This window comes from Dioscorea cayenensis, unplaced genomic scaffold, assembly GCF_009730915.1.
Source record: "Dioscorea cayenensis subsp. rotundata cultivar TDr96_F1 unplaced genomic scaffold, TDr96_F1_v2_PseudoChromosome.rev07_lg8_w22 25.fasta BLBR01001413.1, whole genome shotgun sequence".
In the NCBI taxonomy this organism is placed as follows: Eukaryota; Viridiplantae; Streptophyta; class Magnoliopsida; order Dioscoreales; family Dioscoreaceae; genus Dioscorea; species Dioscorea cayenensis.
Genome location: NW_024087804.1, coordinates 27,126 through 54,250, shown reverse-complemented (window position 1 = coordinate 54,250; position 27,125 = coordinate 27,126).

Below are 27,125 nucleotides of genomic sequence, written 5' to 3'. Positions count from 1 at the left end.
TAAGACATATTAAAAATGTATTATACAAAAGAAAGTCACATTACTTTTTCAATTGCTTTTTATTGTATAAATAAATTTTAATATATGAAAAAAGCATTATATTAGTATTATATATATATATATATTGATATCTTTTGGTTAGAAACAATGCTTAGTAATTGTGGTATATATCAATATCTTTAATGTAATATCAATTCTTATAATTATCATATTTTCATAAATCAAATAAACAATTAACTTTATATTTTAAATAGTTGTAATACACTACTGCTTCAATTCACATTGTGAAAAGCTACTCTTAAAAAGATCATTTTTGCAATAGTTTTACAAAGAGAAGATAGAGATGTCACTAATGGCAATACATTCAAATTTTTTATAAGAGTTATAGAAAACATCAATATCTATATCTTATATTAGTTTAGTGAACTTTCATATAACTTTGATATAAAAATACCATTGAAACATGAACTCCAATTGATTGTACATTATTATAAGGGATGTATTGCAAAACCATGGATATATTTATAATTTAGTTCTAAATTAAATACAAATTATTAAAGCGATTGCATTGCTAAATCATGAAGGTGCCTAATTATGAATTTTTAAAGCCATTGAATTGCAAAACCACAAAGATATTTGAAATTTAACGCTAAATTAATTATGATTTATTAAGAAAGTAAATTATAAATAATATGTAGGACAAGACTATTAATTCATCTTATATATACAATTTTGGATTTATTATTTATGCTACTATTAAAAACATTTTCTGTTTTTGGTAGTTTCTTAAAGAGAAGACATAAATTACTCATATGGCATTAATGACAACACTTTTTATGGGAGTTTTGGACATAGAAGAAGTAAAATAACATACACAACATTCAATGCACTATCTTATGGGAAGCATACAATAAGTAATGTTAGTGTTGAAGGTTTTTAGCCAACTTTAAATGCTTCAATTGATGCACATGTTCGGAAGAGTTACCAGAAAATAATATCATTTTAAACAAAAGTAAGTTTGTTTATTATTGCTAAAGGTTTTAATCCAATATATATATATATATATTTTAAATTTGTATGGTTCATTAAGCATTTGGATTCCTTTAAAATGTTGTAGTTATTCAAAATTTCTAACCATCAGATATCATAGGATCTTATGATTGCGAATATGATAGTAAAATTATCATTATTTAAAGTGCAAATTGTCATAATGCTTTTATGATTTAATATTGACTAATTGTTTTACATTTTTCTAGGAGAAGATTCTGAATTTAGTGACTTTTTAGAAAAAGTTTTTTGTTTTGTTTTATTTTTTTTTTTCTGTTTTGTTTTTGGGAAACATGGATGATTATTTTAGAATTATTTATTTTTACCTATGTGAATTTTAATAGTATGCTACCTTCTAAATTTTATGCAGACTATTGGTATGTCAGAGATACTTGCTACAAATGTGAATTTTGTGGTACTTTATTTTGGTATAATGAAAGGGTTGGATAAAACCGCAATACACAAAAATCAAAATTTTCTATATGTTGTATGCAGGAGAAAGTAGGAGCTTCCAATTATGCAAAACTCTCCCGAAGTTTTTAATGATTCATTTTATAATGCAAATGACAAAAGCAAGTATTTTCTTGAAAATATTCGATCATACGACATGATGTTTTCTTTTACTTCTTTGAGGGGAAAGATTGTTTCTAGTGAAATCAAGGGAAAGTGTCTCCTGTGTTCAGGCTATATGGTCAAAACTATCACATGATCGGAAGTTAATTTATTATCACCAGAAGGCCATACACCAAAGTTTGCGCAGACGTATCTAATTACTTATGCTAACAATGGTAGATAATTTTGTATGTAAAAGTGCAAAATTTGGTATCAACAAGCTACATGTGAGATTGTTGCTGACTTAAAGATGATGCTAGATGAGCACAATGTTTTAGTAAAGTCATTTAGAATGTTAAGGGACACAATTCACCAACATATTCCCTCAAATATAAAGCTTAGACTTTTTGGAAAAAAAGAACAAAATGGAAGGATGTATAATTTACCAATTGTATATAATGTTGCAACATTAATAGTTGGTGACTTTGAAATATCCCCTACTAATATTTGAAACTCAACCAAGAGAGTTACAATGAATTAATGAATTAAATGCATGAGTCATATATTGGGCTCCAAAACCTTTTGCTTTTCCATATGGCCAAGATTAGGATCGAGAGGATGTCCTATTTATAGAGTTAAAGACAACTTTTGTTTCTAAAAGAAAATATATAAGTATGAGATATTTCTTTTCCTACAGAATATAAGAAAGGAAACATGAGTCACCAATATCTTATTCTCAAGAAAGTTGCTCCAGTAATTTTTAGTTGATGCTTATACAGTGGTGGAATCCTCACATGTATCATATATACATACTCATAAAAATGGTATTTGAAGTCTGAGATGTATACAAGTTTCGACAAGAGCAATTTTAAGAAGAGAAACAAACCCTTCTTCGAAAGGAAAACATGTGATTTTGACATCTTCATTCACATGTGAGCCAGGTATATGATCCAAAATTATCAAGATCCAAGGGCGATATGTAAGTAGGATGGGTACCTGATCTTTTCATTATATTTACATGTAATCCAAAATGGCTAAAGGTGTGCGTTTTGGAGAAAATATATGTTTAAAACATGAGGATTAACTAAACATACTTTGTAGAATATTCAAGGTCAAGCTAGATCATTTGATAAAAGATCTCAAACAAAACAAGATATTTGGAAGAGTCAAAGTAGGTAATATTTTATTTATCTAATGAAAATATTTTATAAATGAAATTCTTTAATTAATACATTGGCTATTATAAATCTAATCTCAAAATTGTGTTGTTGTAGGAATATACACTGTTGAGTTCCAAAAGTGTGGGTTGCTACACACACACACACACACACACAGACACACATGCATATATATATATATATATATATCAAAAAGATAAGTTTTCAACAAGTGAAGATATTGACAAGACCATTTCAACTAAAATTTCTAATAAAAGTGATTCAAATTACTAAGTTGTTGTTAAAATTTTGATGATGGTCCATGTGGTAGTTTAAGAAAAGATTCTCCATGTATGATGGATGGAGATGCACAAAACATTTTCCTATGTATATTGCACTATTGTTGATGAAGATGAATATCTAACTTTTTGAAGGAGAGACAAAGGAAGAACAATTAAAAGAATGGGATTGACATGGATAATAGATATGGGGTTTGACATGACCGAATATGCATGTAAACCGCAAGTGCATGGGTGTCGAAGTAATAATACCCAGGTGAGAGGGTAGTCGAATCCACAGGGAATAGTGCTTAGAACCACCAAGATTGCTATTTAACTAGAATGAAAATATGTTGATAGTGATGTGAAAACAAACTCAATGCAAATGAAAATAAGAAAAGATAAAAGATGCGCAAGTAAAAGATAGGGGAGGCAATCGACAATAAATGGGGTACCCAGATATTGTTCCGCCTAGGACAATCGTTTCAAGTGCAAAACTCTCTATTATGCTTTCTAACTAATGCAATAATGAGTCGTGGAGATCCTTTAATACATGGTCCCAAATCTAAGGTCAACCATGCCTAACTCTATACATGTCCCGGAGGAGAAATTGAATAACCTCTTAACCTCGCACTCGTATAGAATCGCAATGAGTTCTAGGGATTCCAAGTGATAAATCCTTTTCCTAGATGTAGATGATAAGTGCTTGTGCGATATGAATGCGAAGCGTTCATTCCTTATGTTGAGCATTACTTTTCTCGGGTTTTTACACTAATATGTGTGGTTTTATGTTACTTTCGTGCAGGTAGGGTTGTGAGGCCGAGTATGAAGGAAAGAAGCCAATGTGGATCACAATGCACCGATTTTGGAGGAAATCTTGCTAAGGTTCAAAACGCCAAGACATACGGGCCGGGTGTGAGATGCTAGAGTGTGTGCCAACCTCCTCGTATTCTAGTTGGCACATCCATTCGGAGGGGCACAAGGGCAGTCACACTCGAGCATCCCGACTTATGCACATAGAACAAGAGCTCCACCAACTTGTCTATCATTGAAGAAGCAAGTGATCCACGACGTGAACATGTGCCCGTTTGCGTTACCCCGATGAAAGTATGGATTCGGGAAGCTATTTAGGCCAGATACTGCAGAAGAGCACCGTAATCAGAGCATCGTGAGCGGAGCAATCGAGCAAAGAATGTTTACAGCTGGCCGAGAAAACAGTGAATTGTGAGAATCCACACGGGCGTGTGGAAATTATACATGCCTGTTCGAAATTCCACATGGGCGTGTAAAATCCACAGTGCCCGTGGTCACCCGATTCCACTCTATTTAAAAGCCGATTCAGCTCCCGATTTCAGATTCTTTTCTCCATCTTTTCCCCAACTTGAGAGAGGGCTTCGGCTAGGGTTTTCAGGGGTATTGGCTAGGGTTTTGGAGAGGTTCTACGACTCCGACATCACGCGTCGTCTGCAAGAAGGTTATTGGGAGAGGTTTCGTCGGCACCGTTCCGGCGAGGTGTAGCCTAGGCCAAACAAAGGATCCCTTGCGACGAGTAGAGGACTCTCCACAAGACCATCGACACAACCATCGAGGGGGTTTTTTATGGATTCATTGCTTTTACATTCTATTTCTTTGATTGTACTTAGCTCCATGGAGAGCTAAACCCCTAGTGGGTATTCGGGTATTGTGAACCCTAAGATGTATTTGTTTCTTTGAATCTCTTTATTATGCTTTCAATTAATTGATGTTTATTATGAGTTCCAACCTTGAATTCTTGATTGTATGAACATTTCCTCTAGAGTGACACTAGGGTTGAGAGTTCTCGTTGGTAACCTTGTGAGTGAGTGACACACCATTAGCGTTAGACAAAGCTAGGTTGGAGAGGGTTGAGAGGGTGAGTCGAGAGGTGCAGGAGCGTCCCCTATCTCCTCCGACGTGATAGATTCTACCTCTGTTCCTTGAGTTCTTTGCGGCCATAATAGAGTGAATGGTCTAAGGGATGAACTTCCGCTGGGGCTCGCTGCCAGTGCAACGGAGTGAAGTGTTGAGGTGATCTTAGTATCTAGAGCTTAATCGTGGTTAGGATCTTCCACCGGACCAAAGGGTTAGGTCTATAATTAGGGAAGAGATTTATCACTTGGAATCCCTAGAGCTCATTGCAACTCTATGCGAGTGCGAGGTTGAGAGGTTATCTAATCTCTTCTCCGGGACATGTATAGAGTTAGGTATAGTTGACCTTAGATTTGGGACTATGTAATGAAGGATTTCGACGACTCACCATTGCATTGATTAGGAAGCATAATAGAGGGTTTTTACACTTGAAACAATTATCCTAGGTGGAGCATTATCCGAGTACCCCATCTTTTATCGATTGCCTTTACCTCCTCCTTTACTCAGTGTCTCTTACTCGTTGCTTTTTACTTTTGAGAATTGAATCATTGTCACAATTATCACTACTCGATCTTTCACATAGCTAAGAAGCAAATTAAGTGTTTTTTTATTCTCTACTCCCCGTGGATTCGATACCCGCTCACCCGGGATTATTACTTCGACAAACCCGTGCACTTGCGGGATATACGCAAGGGGACCTTGTCAGTAGACTTGACCCTTTGGTCCAGGTGAAAGGTCCCTGGCCATAATTAAGCCCTAGGTGCTAAAATCACTTCAACGCTTCACTCCGTTGCCTCTGTAACTAAGCCCAAACAGAAGGTCATCCCTTAGCCCATTCACTCTACTATGACCGCAAAGAGCTCGAGAAAATGGAGGTAGAATAAATCACATCAGAGGGGAAAGAGGACGCTCCGCTACCTCTCGACTCACCCTCTCAACCCTCTCCAATCTAGCTTTGTCTAACTCTCGTGGTGTGTCACTCACTCACAAGGGTTACCAACAAGAACTCTCAACCCTAGTGTCACTCTAAGGGAGTATTCACTCAGTCAAGCATACAAGATTAGAACTCAATTAAAACATCAATTAATTGAAGGCATAATAAAAAGGTTCAATGAAACGAATACATCCTTGGGTTCACAAATATCCAAGTACCCACTAGGGGTTTATTTCTCCATGGATTAAAATTCAATAGATAATGAAATCAAAAGCAAAGAGATGAAATCCATGAATGAAAACCCCCTTGTGTTCGTGTCGAAGGTCTTCTGGATCGGCCCCGTCTTCTTCAAAGGTCCCCTCGTCAAACCTAGGGCACACCTCGCCGGATCGGTGCCGACAAAAACTCCCCCAATAGCTCTCTTCCGAATGAAACGCAGTGTTGAAGGCCGTCAAACCTCTCCAAAGCCTTGCCAAAGCCTCTGCAAAGATGGGGAAAGGTGGAAGAAAAGATAGGGGAAAAGATGGAGAAATCGGGGCTGAATCGCGGCTTTTAAAGGGCTAGAATCGGTCATCCACAAGGTCCTGTCAATGTTCCACACGCCGCTGTGGAATTTCCACACGGGCGTGTGGATTCTCTGAATTTCTTATTTTCAGCGGCCTGTGAACAGTAATGGCTACAGTAAATTTCCACAGTGATTTGCTAAAGTACTCCACCAAAAAACACTACCCAATCCACTTTTCATCAAGGCAACATAAACGGGCACACGCTTATGCTGTAGATCGCGTTGCTTCTTCAATAAACAGGTTCATTGGTGAAGATCTTACTATCAATGCACAAGTCGAGATACGCAAATGTGACTGCCCTTGTGCTCCTCCAAATCATTATAATTGCTTGAATACATGGAGGTTGGCGCACATTCACATATCTTTGAGCCTAACTTGTGTCTTCGCGTTTGTTCCTTTCAAGATTTCATCAAATAGTGCATTCGTGATCTACTTTTGGCTTCTTTTCTTAAAACATAGCTTCACAACCCTACCTGCACAAAAGAACACAAATACACATGTATTAGCGCTTAAACCTGATAAAAGTAATTCTCATTGTAAGGAAAGAACACTTCGCATTCTTAACACACAAGCACTTATCAGGGTTCCACACAACCATTACTTGCTTTTGAAGTATGTTGCTCATATAAACGTTGAGTGGTGCAATTAATTTAGGTGAATTAAGTATCTGTTCAATTATGACAACAAAGGACATGGTCATTTTACTGTGACTTTTTATCAAAATATGGATGATGATAATATGCAAAATCATGTGGATAATATAAATATGTATTATGATTGTAGATATATCTCGCCATGTGAGGCAACTCAGAAGGTTTTAAGTATTGATATTCATTACAGAGACCCTCTAGTTGAGTGATTAAGTTTCATTTTCCCAATGAGAAAAATATCATATTTTTGAATATTGATCTAATTGATGTTGTCATGAGTTGACATGTTGTGAAAAAGTCAATGTTTTAACATAGATGAAGCTGATAAAAAATAAATTAAAGCAAGGGAGCTAACTTAAAAAAGTGTTTCCTACTATATTTGTATGGAATCAATCACTAAAAGAGTGGCAACCAAGGAAGCATGGATGTTCTATTGAAGAATGTTGTTTGTTCCCCTAGGAAGTGGTGAAAGTTATAATTTGAGAATTCTGCTTAACATAGTTCAAGGACAAAGAAGTTATGAGAAATAATGGCTATAAATGATGTTCAATATAATTCATTTATAGATTCTTTCTATGCACTTGATTTGTTAGATTATGATAAAGAATATGCTGATGGGATTGCTGAAGCATGTCATTGGGGATCTGCATTCAATCTAAGAAATCTATTTGCAACTTTATCTTTATCAAATTCTTTGTCAAGGCCTGAATTTTTTTGGGAAGAAAGTGGGCAATATCTATCAGATGATATATTTTATAGGCAACACAACATGTTGTATCATGAAGGTATCGTGCTTTTAATATTTTTCTTAGATAATAATAATAATAATCAATATGTTATTTATAGTTTTAATTGTGATCATCTATTTATTTTCATTTACTATGTATATTTCAACTAAATGATAAAGAGATAAAAAATTATAATCTTATGGAGATTGAAAAGCTCTTGCAGAGTAGTGGAAAAAGTCTTCATGATTTTCGAACAATGTCTTTCCCTAAAACTATCAATGTTTATGTTCACTATAGTAGGCTTATATAGGATGAATTACGTTATGATAGAATTACTTTGGCTAAAGACCACAATATGTTTGTATCAAGTTTGACAACTAAGCAAAAAGTGTTTATATAATTATGAGTGTTGTTGAAGATGATCAAGGTCACCGGTACATTCTTTCTTTATGGATATGGAGGTATAGGAAAAACTTTTATGCGGAAAACTTTATTAGCAGCATTAAGATCAAAAGGGTATATTGTATTCACTGTAGTATTAAGTGGTATAGCATTTCTTCTTATGTCAGGAGATAGAATAGCTCATTCTAGATTTGGTATTTCTTTTACTCCCAATGAAGATTCAATTTGTAACATTAAACAAGGGAGTCCACACGTTGGGTTAATTGCCAAAACTAAACTTATCATTTTTGATGAGGTACCTATTATGAACAAATATTGTTTTAATGCTTTGATTGGACAATGAGAGATACTTTAATATTTAGCAATCCATTAAGTGTGGAACATCCTCTTAGAAGTAAAACTATTGTGCCTTGAGGAGATTCTAGTCGAATTTTCCCTAATATTCCAAAAGGCAATATATTATGCTCGCAACTATCAACTCCCTATATTTATGGAGATATTGTAAAGTTTTGAAATTGGAAAAAATACATGAGGGTTCAAAGTCTTAACTCAAATGTTGACTCTATTGAATTAAAGAATTTTTCAGATTGGATATCAAGCATTGGAGATGGAACATTTGGGAGTACAAATGATAGTCATGCAATCATTGAAATGCCTGATGATCATTTAGCAAAGGATTCAAAAGATTTAATAGCAACAATTGTAAATAGCATGTATAATTCTTTCTCAAGTAATGTTTATGGCCCATTATATTTGCAAAATAGAGCCATACTTGCTCTAACTCTTAAAGTTGTTGAATCAATAAATGAAGACATGGCTTTTCTTAATCAAAGTGAAGGAAGCACATATTTAAGTTCAAATGCAGCTTGTAGGTCAAATTCAACAACTATGTTATTCCTAGTACTACATGGAGAGCTAACCAATTCAACTACAAATGTGGTCTACAAAGAAGTTTTTCAAAATTTGGATTAGGTTTATTATTAGTAATTTTTAATGGAATATTGTTTATTTAGTACTTTGATACTTGATTTAGATATATTTAATTAATTTAAAAAAATTGTTATTAATATCATTTATTACTATTGTCTCCCGTGCATCGCACGGGTATATATATGTGAGCAATGCTTGGTTATTGTAAATTTTTTTATGGATGGGGACTTTGTTCAAAATAGAAACTAGTACATAAGTACTATACATTGTTTTTGTATAGATTAGTTATATTCAAATTTAGTTTTGGGCTAACGAGATCATGGGCTTGCTTGAATTAGTCATGTTTTGATGGTCATGTGGTTAATATAGTAGAGCCATTAATGATGATGATTTTTGTGTACCCAAACTATTAAAAGTAAAAGTCCTTTGGAAATTTATAGTGAGAAAAATATTAAAAACACAAGTATATTATTAAGGGATTAGCTCTCAATGCTACCATGCTTTTGATACCCTATTAGGTGGGTGATGATATACTAGAATTTAAAAACAATGTGTTTATATCTACCATTCAAATTGGATCCTACTAAAACCTAATTTAGCTAGGCCTATTCAAACTTAACCTAAATAAACATACTCGAACTATATCTTATTTTGAAATCATGATAATATGTATATATTTATATTGTTCTTAGCATGGACACTAATAAGTGCTTAATTGTATATATTTTTTATTTATATTTAAAACATTTTGCTTGATTTGATGGTTAATTTTATTGTTTCCAATGCTTTATTCTTTCATATCTTCTTTTTAGGTAGTGATGTGCCACCCGAAAGTGTACGAGGTCGTCAAGTACTAACATGTGCATGACACAGGGTTCGTATTTCTCGGGGCCAAAGATCTACCCTTACTTCCCTTTCACTTATTGGCTTCCCAAAAAGGACCAAGTTTAAGTGATAATGAACTACTTAAAAAGACTAAATGAATCTAAATGACAATGCAAAACCATAGGAAAATCGGATGGAGGAATCAAGGGGGAAAATGGTCACGGATGTTGATCCCCTCGGGATTACTAAAGCTAGAAGGATGCTAAGGTAAAATGGCAATGGTGGTTTGGACTGAGGGATTTATAAAGTCGCTCAATCCCAAATCCCTCAGTGATTAACCCCTAATCCCATACGAGTATTGGCTGGAATCCCTTTCGGGTTAACTCCTCCTACCATTGCAATACACTTAGTAAAATCTCTAGTTAAGGTCATACACAACATCTAGGTTCGAACCTAAAGTTCGGAGTGGTACCAAATACCTGAATACCTTGGTGTACTGGTACATGAAATCCCCTTCCAAACTATGTGAATCCAATACATGGGTGCATCCCACGCAACCAAGTACAATCAAGAAATTGAACTACAGAGTTCTCATGCAATACAAGGCAATCAAATACACATAGAATGAACCACAAAACACATAATTGCATTAAAAATACATTAAAGCATCATCCAAACAAGAAAGTTCATCCCAAGGTTCACCGGCATCCAGTGACGCTGGGGTTTAGTTGTCCATAGCAATAAAGTACAAGATAAAACTCATGAAAACAACTAAATCACTCATGACAAAACTCCCTCAAGTGTTGGTGATGAGATGGAAAACTGGATTACCGCCGAAAGATTCCATCGATGCCTCAATAGTAGCGGCTCTTCTCATCATCTACAAGCTTCCCCAAGTGAAATGGGTGAGAGATCTTGCCAAATCGAGCTTCTCCACTTGATTTCCACCCTTCAATTCTCTAGAATGGTGCTCTTTTTCCAGGATCTACCCCTTTGCCTTAGAGCTCCAAAAGTTCCTCTAAAACTTGCCCTAATACCCTTTTTAATCTCTCTCTCTTTGAGCCTTATCGGGTATCCATGCGGGTCCATGGTAGCCCGTAAGGCTCCCAGTCGATTCTCATGAAGAAATATTTCGGGTGCGACAATGCCTTCTATAGTAATCCAACTGTAGTTACCATCCCTACCTGTCTAAGGCCACGTCTCTCCACTCCTAAGTGCTCAGGTATATTCACTCCCTCCTCAGTCATACCTTGGCAAGTTAATGAGAGAGCACCGGTGTCATCAACCGGTGTGACTTTGATTTCTTCCTAAGCATAGTGGGCTGCTTCCACCTCCACCTGGGACACGAGGTAGTCATCTCTATCCATTACTATAGGACTGATCCTCGGGTCGGCGTCTTCTTCGTAGGTCCCTATATCACCCGGCTAGTGCGGGGGATGGGCCTTTTACAGGGGACCCATTGGATGAGGATAGTTGGTGGCACTACCCCAATCATACTGGAGACCCTTCGGTCGATGGGGATGCTGCACACCCCATGCACAACTCGTGGGATAGAGTATTGTATCCGTGATGCTGCCGCCTCTACTACATAGGCCCCTAACTCTCCTCCTGCTGTTGTTGCTCAATAATCACCTAGGACCCTTCCGGCTAGAGCCTCCTCTAGCCATGCTACACCTGCCACCAGGTCTCCCCATTTTCTAAGTTGGATTTGAAGGAGTGTGATGCAGATCGCCGAGCACCTCAGTGTTTAGCTATCATCCCCACCAACATCTCTAGCTAGTCCTTCATATCATGTGGGGGTTAACATAGCAGATCTCAGTGATTTTGACTCTGACATAGAGTGGCACACCCTTTGCATGCGTGTACCGCAAGTGCATGGGTTGTTGAATTAATAAAGTACCCAAATAGGTGGGTAGTCGAATCCACAGGGAATAGGCTCGAGAAACAAGTAATGTAGCTAGCTAGCTAATTGAACGATTAATTGGTGAATATAATTTGTATTCTAATAAAATATAAAGAAACAACATAAAACAAAAGGTAAAGAGTAGGAAACAGTCAATGATAAAGTGGGGTACTTGAACAATGCTCCCCCTAGGACTATTATTTCAAGTGCCAGACTAATATAATGCTTCCCTAAATAAGTTTTAAAGAGTTGTGGAAATCTAAAAGCACACAATCCTAAATCTAAGGTCAACTATAACTAGCTCTCGACGTATGCGTCGTCGGAAAGGAATACTCTCAACACCTCACACTGCGTGGGACTGCTTGGGATTCTAGGGACTCCAAGTGATAAAACCTATTCCCAAATTTAGATCTAACCCTTTGGTCTAGGCGAAAGATCTCTAATCACAACTAAGCCCCAGAGGAAGAGATCTCTTAACACTTCACTCTATTATGCCTGCACAATTAAGCCCCAATGAAGGAAATCTATCAACACTTCACTCTTTTTGTGATTGCAAAGAACTTATGGAATGTGGAGGTAGGATAAATCATATTGGAAGGGAAAAGGGACACTCTGCTACCTCTCGACTCACCCTCGCAACCCTCTTCAATCTTGCTAAGTCTAATCCTAATGAAGCTATCACTCATTCAAAAGGATACCTAGATGGATTCTCAACCCTAGTGTCACTCTAAGACAAAATCAAACCATAAGCATACAAGATTGAAACTCAATTAAAAAAATATTATAAGAGTAAATGAAACAAAATCATCCTAGGGTTTACAAGTTCAAGTACCCACTAGGGGTTTAGCTCTCCATGGAGCAATACATGATCAAAGATGAAAGCAAACTATTCATAAAAATAACACCGTTGATGTCCGTGATGATGGTCTCTAAGAGCAGCTTCTCCTTCTCCAAGGACTCCTCCGTTAAGCCTAGGACACACCTCACCGAAATAATGCCGTCGAAAGCTCCCCCTAATAACTTTCTTTCGAAGGAAATCGATGTCGAACCTGGTAGAAACACTCCAAAACCTGGCTAAAACCTCCTTCAAACCCTAGCCACGCTCTTTCCAAAAGATAAGAAAAAACCTCCAAAAATAACTCTTCGAGGCGGTATTTATAATGCTGAATTCAGGATTTCACATGCCCCTGTGGATTTTCCACATGGGCGTGTGGATTCTCAGGTTTTCTGAATTTTTCATTTTGTGAACAGTAACTGCTACAGTGAATCCTGAAATTCCTTTTTTCCTTTAAGGCCACAAGGTTGGGCACACACCCGTGTAGAAGGTCATGTCAAATGATGCTCTCAACAACTCTGCATAAGTTGGAACACGAATTTGTGTCTGCCTTTGTGCCCTTTGAATTTGTAGATAAACTTGCACATTCTTGGAAATTGGCACACATTCTCATGTGTTTGATCACGACTCATGTCTTGACACTTGTTCCACACAAGATCATCCTCAAAAACTACATTCATGACCTATATTCGCTTCCTTTTTTCTTATACTGCCTCCACAACCCTGTATGCACAAAAGAACACAAAAACACATGAATGAGTGACACGTCCGAATATGCGTGTATACCGCAAGTGCACGGGTGTCAAAATAATAATCCCAGATGAGTGGGTATCGTATCCACAGAGAGTAGGGAATAAAGACACTTAAATTGTTTCTTAACTAATGTGGAAGATGAATAGTGATATGTGTGACAAGATTCAATTCTCAAGAGTAAAAACAACAAGAAAGAGAGCACAAGTAAAGAAGAAGGTAAGGCAATCGATAAAGATGGGGTATCCGGGTATTGTTCCACCTAGGACAATCGTTTCAAGTGCAAGAAACCTCTATTATGCTTCCTAATTAATGCAATAGTGAGTCATGGAAATCCTTAATTGCATAGTCCCAAATCTAAGGTCAACCATGCCTAACTCTATACATGTCCCGGAGGAGAAATCGAACAATCTCAATACCTCGCACTCGTATAGAATTAAAATGAGCTCTAGGGACTCCAAATGATAAATCCTATTCCTATATATAGACCTAACCCTTTGGTCCAGGTGAAAGATCCCTAGCCACAATTAAGCCCTAAATGCTAAAATCACTTCAATGCTTCACTCCGTTGCACTCACAACTAAGCCCCAGTGAAAGGTCATCCCTTAGCCCATTCACTCTACTATGACCGCAAAGAACTCTTGGAACATGGAGGTAGGATAGATCATACCAGAAGAGAAAGGGGACGCTCCGCTACCTCTCGGCTCACCCTCTCAATCCTCTCCAATCTAGCTTTGTCTAACTCTCATGGTGTGTCACTCATTCACAAGAGTTACCAAGAAGAACTCTCAACCCTAGTGTCACTCTAGGGGGGTATTCATACAATCAAGCATACAAAATTGGAACTCACAATAAACATCAATTAATTGAAAGCATAATAAAAAGATTCAATGAAACAAATATATCCTAGGGTTCACAAATACCCAAGTGCCCACTAGGGATTTAGCTTTCCATGGAGCTAGATACAATCAATGAAATCAAATGTAAAAACAAAGCATCCATAGAAAACCCCCTCGTTAGTCGTGGCGATGGTCTTGTGGAGAGTCCTCTACTCGTCGCAAGGGTCCTTTTGTCAAGCCTAGGATACACCTCACGGGATCGGTGCCGACGAAAGCTCTTCTACTAACCTTCTTCCAAACGGCGGGCGATGTCGGAGCCGTAGAACCTCTCCAAAGCTTTAGCTAATATTTCTCAAAACCCTAGCCGCAGCCCTCTCTCAAGTTGGGGAAAAGATAGAGAAAAGAATGCTGAAATCGGGAATCCACACACCCGTGTGAGCGCCCCTGTGGATTTTTCACACGGGCGTGTGGAATTTCCACACTCACATGTGGATTGTTTGTTTTCCTGTTTTCTCGTCTGGCTGTGAACAGTACTGGTACAGTATTCTTGGTACAGTTTTTCTACAGTACCCTACTATAATACTGACCCGAAATACTCCCGAATCTATGCTTTCATCGAGGTAATGCAAACTGGCACACGTTTACGTCGTGGATCGCTTTGCTTCTTCAATAACGTACATGTTGGTGGAGATCTTGTTCTATATGCACAAGTCGGAATGCTTGAATGTGACTGCCCTTGTACCCCTCCAAATGGTTATACTAACCTGAATACGAGGAGGTTGGCACACATTCCCGCATCTCGAACCCGACCTATGTCTTGGCATTTGAACCTTAGCAAGATTTCCTCCAAATTGGTGCATTTACGACCCACATTGGCTTTTTTCTTTCATATTCGGCCTCACAACCCTACCTGCATGAAAGTAACATAACAACACACATATTAGCGTTAAAACCCGAGAAAAGTAATGCTCAACACAAGAAAAGAACACTTCGTATTGTTATCACACAAGAACTTATCAATGAGCCATAAAACCTGATAAAAGCAATGCTCATTATAAATAAAATATGCTCAATAATATGCAAACACAAGCACTTATCAAAATCCCCCACACTTAAGCCTTTGATTGTCCTCAAGCAAAATTACTCATTAAAGCATCTAAGAGGAAAATTAGATGTGCACAACCTTAGGTTCGCTAGAAGTATACAAGAGAAGCATTATAAAAGTAAGGATAATTTCGAATACTACATAAGAAAATCATTGCTCTAGCTAAAGATTCAAATCCGAAAGGATGAAGTCTGACATGGTGTATGTGTGTGTAAACTCACTCAAGTCAACCCAATGTCCACTCTCTGAAGTTCTTAATACAAAGGACTTATTTTTAAACAAAAGAAAAGGTAGTAGCTGGACACATCCTCTAAGATAGCCCTTTCCTAAGCAGCCGCCAAGATGTCTTTCACACTTTCGAGCTAATAGCTCTTGCTACCTGGGGTAGTAGCTTTCACTCATCCTATTAGATAGCTCTTTTTCTCATTAGGGCATAACTAGTATCTGACTTATGAGAGTAGCTTCATAATTCATAGGTGGTAGCTTTTTCCACCCCCAAATGCACAATCAAATAATTTTTTTAAAAAAAAACTCATACTGTATATATTATTATTTTTTTCAACTCAAGGAATGCTACTACAGTCCATTAAATAATAACTAGAGTTTCCACAGGTTTAATGAGTAAGTAGTGCAATAAAGAGATAGTCAGACAAAAATTCTTGACAAATTCAAGTAAAACTAGAGCATGATAGCATTCAACATTCAAAAATTCTCCTAAACTTAAAGAATACAACCCTTGCAACTAAGGTGAACCACAATTAGCCACATGAGCAAGAACATGAAATGCATGAGTGTAATACATGTGTAATGTGACCCCCTCTCCCTACCCCAAACCCACACACACACACTCACTTAAGATGTACGTTGCCCTCAATGTATGCATGCAAGCATAATAACAATAAAAACAATAAAAGCAACATGTGTGAAGGTGAGCAATTTGAACAATACTCCCCTGAACTCATAGTGCAGAATTTGGTGAAGTTGGATTCATTGGGAGTTAAGTCCAACGGGTTATGGAAATCACACGGCCATGTAAAAATTCCACATGACCGTGTCCTTGACAATTCCTCATTCATAAGACCTAAAAGACCATTTGTACATATATACAAGGGGGTTCAGTGAAATTCAACACTAACACAATAAGAACGAGTTCATAAAGATAAAGCAATGAAATATAACTCTATAAAGCAATAAAACAACTAAAGTAGTGAAATAAACTCAGAAGGAAGAACCTTTCTAAGGAATACAAGTCCAAAGATAATAAAAAGTGCAAGAGTACAAGAAATAAAAACATAAAGAATGAGACGCGTCGATGTCATCTGCTGCTGGTGGTGGTGCTGTTGGAACAGAAGATCCTGATGGTGCTGGTAATCCAGGTGAGGAAGGTAATACAGAGTTTCGTTCTAAGATTTGCTGTAAAAGTGTAAGCCGTGCCATCACTTCCTCATGATTCGCGACCTGTGTCACATGCACTACTACTAAATCAGTTTAGAGGAGTCCCACAATACTCTCGAGACTCTCAAAATGATCATGGGCTCAAGGCAATGAAGATACATGTGTAGGAGGAGCCTCAGAAGCTGCTGCGGAAACATCAGTCTCCATAGGGTCCTGCTGTGGTGGTGGTGCTGGCTGAGAACCCTCGGCCTCATTGGTCTTCTCCTCGGACTCATCTTTAGAGGGCATAATCAGAACAGCCCTCCTTACCATGCCCATCAGTCGCATAGTATCAAGTCTAAGAGGAGAGGGAATATTAGTCTTCTTTGTCTCTCGAATCGCCTCCATCAAACCCATACCAAGAATAAGTCTCATGATATACAGCCCAAAAAACAGCACTCCAACCCGAGTATACTACCTTGATGTCGCAGATACTCGGCCACGATATGCCCTAAGTGTAAGGGCTCACTCTGTAACATGGAGTATAATTAGAGTAGCTCTAATCGGCTCAAAACTCCAATGTTGTTTCCATGGTTGTTCACTGATCTGCTAAGAATGGCGTAAATGTATCTGTGTGACAGATGAACAAGGCAAGCAACCTTGGAAACCCCTGACTCATATTGACTATCTCCACATAACATACGATATAAACTCTGAGGAGTCACTCTAAGAGGGTAATCAATCTGTAGCTGAGTGTACTCCTCAGTGTGAATGAAATCATCATCATATAACCCAAGCCTCACTAAAAACTGAGTCAAACTCATACTGTAATACTGGCTGAAGGTGTGGAAATAGATCGTATCCTCTTAACTGAGACTAGTATAGGATCGATCAAACTCAAATGATGCAAGGACCTCCAAAGTAATAATACAAATGGCCGAATCCCTGATAGAGAGGAGTCTCTACTAACCACCCACAGAGAGGAGCTCACAAACCTCCTGTGCCATATCATCGCCCAACTTAATCTCCTCTAATGCTCGTAGATCAGGAATTCACGACTGTGTAAACTTGAGCTTTGAAACACTCTCAAATCTCACTTGACGCTTGGGTACTGTGACTCTACCTGCTCTGGAGAGGCCTCATGAGGACGCTTACAGGCCAATCTCTTGGTTCAGGGGGCCATTACTGCAAAATACGAAAGAAAATTATCAAGTTTGAATTAAAAAACAAATCTGCAGAAATCCACACGGTCGTGTGGTTACGATCCACGCCAATGTGGAGTATCGGGTAGGGCAAAAATACCATGGCTTCACCCCAAACTCTCTACAAAACTCTCACAAACACTTGCAACTTTAAATAAGATCATGAATAAAAGACAAACCATGCAAACTCATGCCAAATAGATCCAATAAAGCAAAGCGACAAAAATAATGGCAAGGCAATGGAACATGGAGGGCTTACCGAAGAAGATGAGATCTAAACCTTGAATGCTAGCCCAAAAATAGGCCACAAACCTTTAAATAGAAGGAACAAAGGTCGGGAGAGGGAGGAGGCGCAAGCCTTTGATGTGGATAGATATTAAATGAGGAGATGCAAAATGAAATTTGAAGAGGCACGCAACTTTTTAAATTCTGAGCATCCACGCGGACGTGTGGATAAGTCCCACGCCCGTGGGTCTCAATAAGGGCATTCACACGCCCCTGTGAATCTCTGAATTGTTACCTCTTCTCAGGAAAAATCTAAACGGGCATGGGTAATTTCCACACTCTCGTGGGTCCGACCTGGAGAATCACAGGGGAGGACACAGGGCTACTCACACACCCTTGTGTATTCTATGGATCCCAAAAAAATTTCTGAACACAGCAACACGGCCATGTGAATAGCCCACATGCCCAGCTTGATTCACAAGAGAGGTCACAAGGGCATCCACATGCCCTTGTGCACTCTCGGGATGGAGAAAAATTTCTCTGAATTCAAACACAAGGCCGTGTGGATATTCCACACGCCCGTGTGAATTTCCAGTATTAGTTCAGAAATACAGTTTCTGCAAAAAATGAATTATGAAACAATATAATGAACAACAGAAACTATTATAATGCAAAATAGAACTAACCATATCCCTGTGAACACTCAATCATTCAACCTAAACCTTGCCATTAGCATTAAACCACAATAAATTACCAAGGATCAATAAGAAAAACATAGCAACATTAATATTGAAAACATCAACACTATGGCAATTATTACTACAGAAAAATAAACTAAGTCCTATAAAAACAAAGAAAACTTGGGTTGTCGCCCAAGAAGCGCTTGTTTTACGTCACGAGCTTGACGTACCTGATGCTTACCTCTTAATGGCTCATATACCCAAGATGTCCCCTTACCTGCAACCTTAAAGCATGATGAACATAAATTTTTCAAGTTAGTAGTAGAGTGACAGAACTTGTTACCGAATGAGGGAGTATCACTCTTTGCCTGTGTATTCTCATCCCTAGAACTGTTGGAATGTTTCTTGCACCAACATCTCGACCTCTTCAGTTTGTTGAGCAATTGCTTCATAATCCCCGGGGTAGCTTTATAAACTTTTTCCACTAGAGCAAGTGCTGAAACTTCTTCCTTCTCGTCCTCTTGTTCTAGCCATCCTTCAAATGGATCCAGATATAGCATTTCCTGCACATAATCATCAATTAGTTCATCAGTGGTATTAAGAAAATACAAGGTTTCATCAAAATCAAGAGAATATTGCATGGCTTTGGCGAGGCGATAAGTCAACTTCTCATCCTCGATACTCAGTGTCATTTTTCCGCCGTCCATATCAATAAGAGCCTTGGAAGTGCACAAGAACGGCCTCCCAAGTATCAATGCAATCTTAACATCCTTGTCCACATCAGGTACCACAAAATCTACAGGAAATATATACTTGTCCACCTTGACAAATACATCTTCAACAATACCCATTGGATGTCTAACTGAACGGTCGGCTAGCTGGAGCGTCATCCGAGTGGGTCTTGGTTCTCCCAACCCTAGCTTTTGGAAGAATGTGTAAGGCATTACATTGATATTGGCCCCGGAATCCACCAATGCCTTTTCTTCACCCAAATTACCAATGTTGCATGGAATGATGAAATTTCTAGGATCTTTCATCTTGTTTGGCATATTCTTCTGTAACACTGCTGAGCATGATGCATCCAAGATCACAGTTGCACTCTCCTCCAATTTTCTCTTGTTGGTCAAGAGGTCCTTTAAGAACTTCGTATAACGGGGCATTTGTGACAATGCCTCCACGAATGGAATGTTGATGTGCAACTGCTTGAAAAGGCCCAGAAATTTGTTGTACTGCTCATCATTCTCATCCCTCTTTAGCCTCGAGGAATAAGGAATTCTTGATTTGTAAGGTGGGGGTGCCATCTCCTTGTCTTTCTCCTTTCCCTCGATTTCTTTTTCCTTGGGTGATTTATGAGTAACTTTCTCTGCTGGAAGCTTATTCTCAAGTTCACGACCACTCCTCAAAGTGATTACTTTTAGCTGTTCCCTCGGGTTGGTCTCAGTGTTGCTAGGTAGACTCCCATGTGGTCTTTCTGAAAGTGATTTCGTAATCTATCCCATATGATCCTCCAAATTGTGCAAGGATGAAGAGTGGTTGCGAAGTGTAGTTTCTACGCCCTGGAAGTGTGTGTCAGAGGTTTGGATGAACTTCGTTAATGATTTTTCCAAGCCTGTCATCCGTGTCTCTAGACCTATAACTCTGTTGTCCAAAGTTGGAGCTTGTAATTGCTGAAATCCCTGTGGTGTTGTATGTCTAAACTACCCCTGATTCCTCCAAGAGAAATTTGGACGATTTTGTCACCCCGGATTGAATGTATTGCTATAGGAGTTGCCTTGTCCTCTCACAGCATTCCTTACAAAATCCACCTGCCTAACAGGTGTTGGGCCACCAATGTGTGTCTATCTATAATTTTTAAAAAGTCTATATTTTATTGTGTTCAGGGAAATACGGGTTTGTTTTAATGTGGGAGTGACCGTAGAACACAAATACAACCCCAAAACATGGACATGTTTGTATTCTTTGAAGGTGAGTTTAAAAAAACACAAGATAAACACAGGCATGTTTCATGCCGTGTTTAACACAAACCAACTTAATCATGAAAATTTCTCACAAAAACTTCAATTAAAACCTCTAAGGCATGAAAACTCAACATGACCATCATCAAAAGAATAGAAGAATCTAGCATGAATGCAACATCACCATGATTTATTCAATCAAGAAAAACTAAGAACTGAAATACTAAGTAGAATATGAAAAATGGAAGAATAAACACATGGGTTGACTTTCAAGAAGCACTTATTTAACTTCTTAAGCTAAATGTATAAACCTTTTCATGGTGGCTTTGAAAGAGTATAGTATTCCTTACCAATTTTTGCATAAACTCCAACACAGCAACAATTTATTTCAAGAGAAATAAAATGAACCTTAAAAAAAATTTCTTTGGATTATGAACCTTCAAACTCCAAAGTGTAAAATTCGGTTCCTGAAAATTATAGGTTGGTTCTCCACCTTGATTTACCCTTTCAAAATCCTCTCCATAGCTTGGAGATATCTTCATCTTCAAATAAGTCTCTTGAACTGATCAAATTAGTGTACCTTTAAACTTATCATCCACTTGACCTAGATGCTCCTTCAATATATCTTCCTTCACAAATTCCTGCACAAAATTAGAAATAACCTTATTAGTATCATCAAGAGAAAATATAACATTATCAAATTCTAGTAGATGTTTCATATCTTCCGGAAACTTGAAAACCACTTATTCTTCACCAATTATCAATACTAATCTTCCATCTTAAACATCAATGAGATTCAAGGAAGTTGCTATGAAAGGCCTTCATTCAAATCAATAATTACAAAATCAACGGGGAATATAAATTTAACAACTTTGACCAAGATGTTGTCAATTATTCCTTTAGGATGTTTCACAATCTTATTAGTCAATTGTATACTCATCCTAGTTTGTTTTGGTTCACCTAATCACAATTTCTTAAAAATGCTACAGGGCATCATATTTATTCTAGCTTCAAGATTCGTCAATGCCTTCTCTTGAATGTAAAATCTGATTAGACATAGCTGAGCATTCTCATCAAGTGTAGCCATAGAAATCTCTTCCAACTTCCTTTTGTTTGACAAAAATTCTTTCAAGAACTTGGCATATTTGGGATGATGGCTCTACAAATGGAATATTGATATGTAGTTGTCTGAAAAGTTCAAGGAACATTTTGAATTATTCATCCATTTGATCTTTTCTCAATTTTGCTAACTAAGGTAAACGAGGTTGGTACTCTCAAGCTGGTGAGTGCTCAATCTCTTGTTTCTTAGTTTCCTCCTCAACAAACTTCTTCTCAATCTAGTTATTATCTTTTCCCACTTCTTTTCCACTCCTAAAAATTATTGCCTTGACTTTTTTCCTTTAGATTAGTCTTGGTATTACTTGGTAATCTTCCTTATGGTCTCTCCAATAAGATTGTTGCAATTTTTCCAACCTAATTTTCTAAATTCTGAATTGATGCTTACTGATTTCACCACATAGTTCATGGTTTTGAAATCTAATTTCTATAGCTTACCAAGTACTGAATGGATTGATTTAAGAATGAGTTTCATTTCCCATGTAGTCTACTTGCTCAATTTATTTGGAAGAAGAGCCAAGACTGATTTGACAATTGCGTACAACGTTTCCTCCTCAAGTTTCACATGACATGACGGAACCTTGATTCATGAATGTTAACCCATCTAACTTCTTATTTATTGCTTCACATGACATAACCTCTCTCCATAAGTTTCTCCAAGTTCTAAACTCCCGCTTAAAATAATTGGTCTTCTATTTATAGGTATCGAACTCCACCGTGGCCATAATCATGACCATGGTTTTCTCAATACAAGAATCTCGAAATCTCCATCAAAGAGTTGACCTCGGTATCCCATACAACTAACCACAACCTCAAGTCAAGTAATCACACCTCTGTTACCTCATTCATAACTTGATTTAGGCCATGGCGGACACTTGTTTTAATCAACTCTCTAGATGTAGATCCATTGTGTTTAGACCATAGCCATGGTCAAGGGCATGGTGGCTTCAAAAATATGATTCAGCTTTTAAATTATCTTGAAAGAACTCCAAATACTTTCTTTTGGTCCGTAAGTGTGAAGACCTGACCATGAAATCTAAACTCTATGTACCAGAATATATGATTTTAATCAAAACAACAAGAAAAATGCAAAGAATAATGATAAAAAATTATACAATCAAACACTTACCATGTCACTACTGTAAGGAAATATCCCTTTAGTAATAAATGAGTCTACAAGGTTAAGCTCAATGGAGATGATCGAGTGGATCAATATCATGCTAGATTGGTGATAAAAGAATATGCTCAAAAGAAAGATCGACTTCAATGAAATATTTTCACTCATGGTTCGACTCACTACAATTCCGATAGCCATGGCAATGCGTGCTACATTTAAGTTGCATTTAAAAAAAAAAAACAAGAAGAAAAGAGTCCCTAGGCTATTTTATTAAAAAGAAAAAAATACAAGGAGAGTGAAAAACTAAAAAAAAAATATAGAAAAAAGGAGAGAATATGAACAAGGAACAACAACAACAGAGACTAAAAGGTAAAACCAAATAAACTATGACTTTTCTTGATCCATCTAGGAAGGTTGTGACCATGGTGGAAAAGGGTTAAAACATGTAAATTGATACCATGAGTAGCAAGCTTAATGGCTGGAATAATCTAGGATAGAAGAAAGTTATGAATTTTAGGATTCGCAGTAGTGATGAGAAGGTGTCTGAGAGTAGGAATCCAATAGTTATGGCGAAAGGCACATTGAGATTTATCCAAGTTGCAGGCAATGATAAGCATAGGACTAGTTGTAAACTAGTCATGAATCTGAAGATGACTAGCAACCATAACTTGAAGGGCGACAATAAGACCTTTCAATCCAGCCATAATTTCCATATCGGTAGAGATGGAGCAACATTGTACGAGATAGATAGAATCATTAGAATCAGAAAGAAAAAATCCGCCGCCACCTACCTCGACATCACCATTCCAAGTCATGGATGAGAGAAAGAATAGCCCATTTCCAAAGGAGAAGTTATTAAGTAGAAACCGCTTACCAAACTAATCCTTATCGGTACAGGAGAACTCTTTGCTTGTGCGAAAGCCTTGCAGGCAATAATGGAGTACTTTGGAGGAACATTTTTCAAAATAGCATTATATCTATCCTTCCAAATGAACCACGTTGCAGCTGCAATAACAGAGGTTGTAAAGATATAGTGATTATAACTAATAAGCCAATCCTCAGAGCTAAACCCATTAAGGAAAGCCAAACATTTGCCTATCCTAGTACTAAGCCAAGTCCAAACCAATTGAGCCTTATTGCAATGAATCAACAGGTGCTCGATAGATTCGAATTCAAGCCCACAAAGGATACACATATTCAGGGGGTCCAAGTTGAGAGAATATAGATAGTCATTAGTTTTGATTCTCTCTTTAAAATTTAACCAAAGAAAGTGCTTGACACAGGAAGCTACTTTGAGAGCCTAGAGGTTCCTCCAAATGGTCCAAGTGTTAAAGTAGGCCAATTTGCGATTTAGAAAATGATAATTCATGGAGGAAATTTTTTACTTTGAGACTTGGGAAACCATACCCAATGGTTATTGGCATTAGCACCAATGAGGCCATGTCTTGGGGTGAAACAAACCAAATTGTCCCCAAAGAGGCAATTTGGCTTTTTGGGATCCCAGATGCTATCCGAAACCAAATTAGAAACACTAAACTAATCAAAATCAATACTCATATTTAGATAAGTAGGCTTGAAAGCCAGAGGTACCTTAGAGCACCATGGGTTGAGAAAAAAAGAGATGTGATTCCGTTTCAAAGAATTAATCTAGCAAAAAGATTTTAAACTATTAGAAAAAGTGCATAACCCCGAAAACACCACGAGCAGTTTGGAGGAACAGGACCCCTCCAAAATGTTAACTATGTTGTACTTGATATCCAAAATGTCAACACAAATGGCATCATCGGAATTAAGATATTTGAACACTTTTCTGGCCATAAGAGAATGCTTAGAAATTAAGAGATTCCTGATTACTAGGCCCTCCTCATTCTAGGCATCGGTGATATTATTCCAACCAGCAACTTGGATGTCCTTTCTATTGCCACCCTTAGACCAAAAAAATCCCTAACAAACTTAGAAATATCATTTAAAACAGAATCAGGGATAGGATATACTGATAAATAATAGATTGGAATAGAAAGCAAAGAAAAATTAATCAAAACAGTTTTATCTACAACAGATAATCTGAAATGTTTCCATCTGAAACAGGTGTGACGGATTCGATCAATCATAAAGATAAAGTGAGCCACAACTAACATCTTGGGAGTGATAGAGACCCCTAGGTAAGTAAAAGGAAAGAAAATAGATTTCAAATTAAAAATGAAGCAAATACTCTTTGAGACTCGCCTATTGAAACAAGTAGGAAAGTAGATCTCTTATTTGGAAAAGTTAGGTTGTTTAGCTAAGAACTGTCCAAAAATAGATAAGCAAAGCTTAATGTTCCAGGAAACCCTCTAGTGGTTTGCGTGATAAGGATCAAAACACCATATACATGAGATGGTTGAAGTTGTATCGAAGAAAGCTATTAAAACCAGGGACCATACCATGACAAAGAGCAAAAATTAAGAATGAAGATTGAATTTTTGGGAAACTAAGATGAAGAAATGAAGAGATGAAGAGATAAGAGGAGATGAATAGGATTATGTACCCTGATGGACTCCCCTAGAGGAGGTAATCTAGGGGGTGGGGTAACCATTAATAAGGAAGAAGAACTAGCTAGAGCTTAGACAAGTTCAGATCTAAGAAATAGAAGTATTAGAGAAATTCATTTTGGTAAGGGTGGCAAGGGTGGCAAGAATTTCAGTCTAGCTAAGAATATCATAAACCTTTTTAATGTTTATCTTGACTAACATCCTAGAGGGTTCATTAAACTCATGCTCAAATAATAAGTGCTTGTGTATTAGTAATACGAAGTATTCTTTTCTTACATTGAGCATAACTTTTCTAAGATTTTATCGCTTATGCATGTGTATTTGTGTTCTTTTGTGCATGTAGGGTTGTGGAGACAATTATGAAAAAAAAGAGCCAAAAGTAGATCGTGGATGCACTTTGTTAATGAAATCTTGAAGTGAACAAACACGAAGACACGAGTTGTGATTAAAGACACGTGATTGTATGCCAACCTCCATTATGCTCAAGCAAATACATGGTTTGGAGGGGCACAAAGGCAGTCACATTCGTGTGTTCTGACTTGTACAATGTTAGTAAGATCATCGTCAAGGTGATTTTTATTGAAGACGCAACGTGATCTACTACATGGATGTGTGCCATTCATGTGGCCTCAATGAAGAGTGTGGAATCGAGAGTATTTTGGCGAAGTACTGTAGTAGTTTATTAGCGAAGCACTATAGCAACTTACTATAGCAAATGACGGTAGCAAAAGTACTGTAGTAGTTACTGTTTGCAGATCGTAGAAATTCATTTCCTAGAGATTCACACGAGTGTGTGGAAATTCCACACGCCCATGTGAATGACCGATTCTAGCCCTATTTAAGTCGCGATTTTAGCTGTTTTAAGGGATCCTTTCCCAATCTTTTACCCATCTTTTTTTCATCTTTGTAGGCGCTCGCGGCTAGGGTTTGGAGAGGCTTTGGAGTGGTTCTACGCCCTTTAACACAGCATTCCTTCGGAAGATAGTTATTGGGGAGCTTTCTGCGGCATCGATTCGGTGAGATGTGTCCTAGGCTTGATGATGGAACCTTTGGAGAAGATGAGGTTACTCCACAAGAACATTGATACAAATTAGAAGGAGGTTTTACTCATGGATTGCATGTTTTACTTTTGATTTCATTATTTATTGTATCTTGCTCCATGGAGAGCTAAACCCCTAGTGGGTGCTTGGACTTGTAAACCATAGGATAATTTTGTTTCATTGAGCTTTCATTATGTTTTCTTTAATTGATGTTCTAATTGAGTTCCAATCTTGAATCTTTGTTGAGTCGATTTTCCCTTAGAGTGACACTACGGTTGAGAATCCAACTTGGTAATCCTTGTGGATGAGTTACACACCATGAGGGTTAGACAAAGCTAGGGTGGAGAAGGTTGAGAGGGTGAGTCGAGAGGTAGCAGAACGTCCCCTTTTCCTTCCTGTGTGATTTATCCTACCTCAGTGTTCCAAGAGTTCTTTATGGTCGTAATGGAGTGAAGTGCTAAGAGAGGAACTCTGCTGGGGCTTAGTTGCGCAAGCGA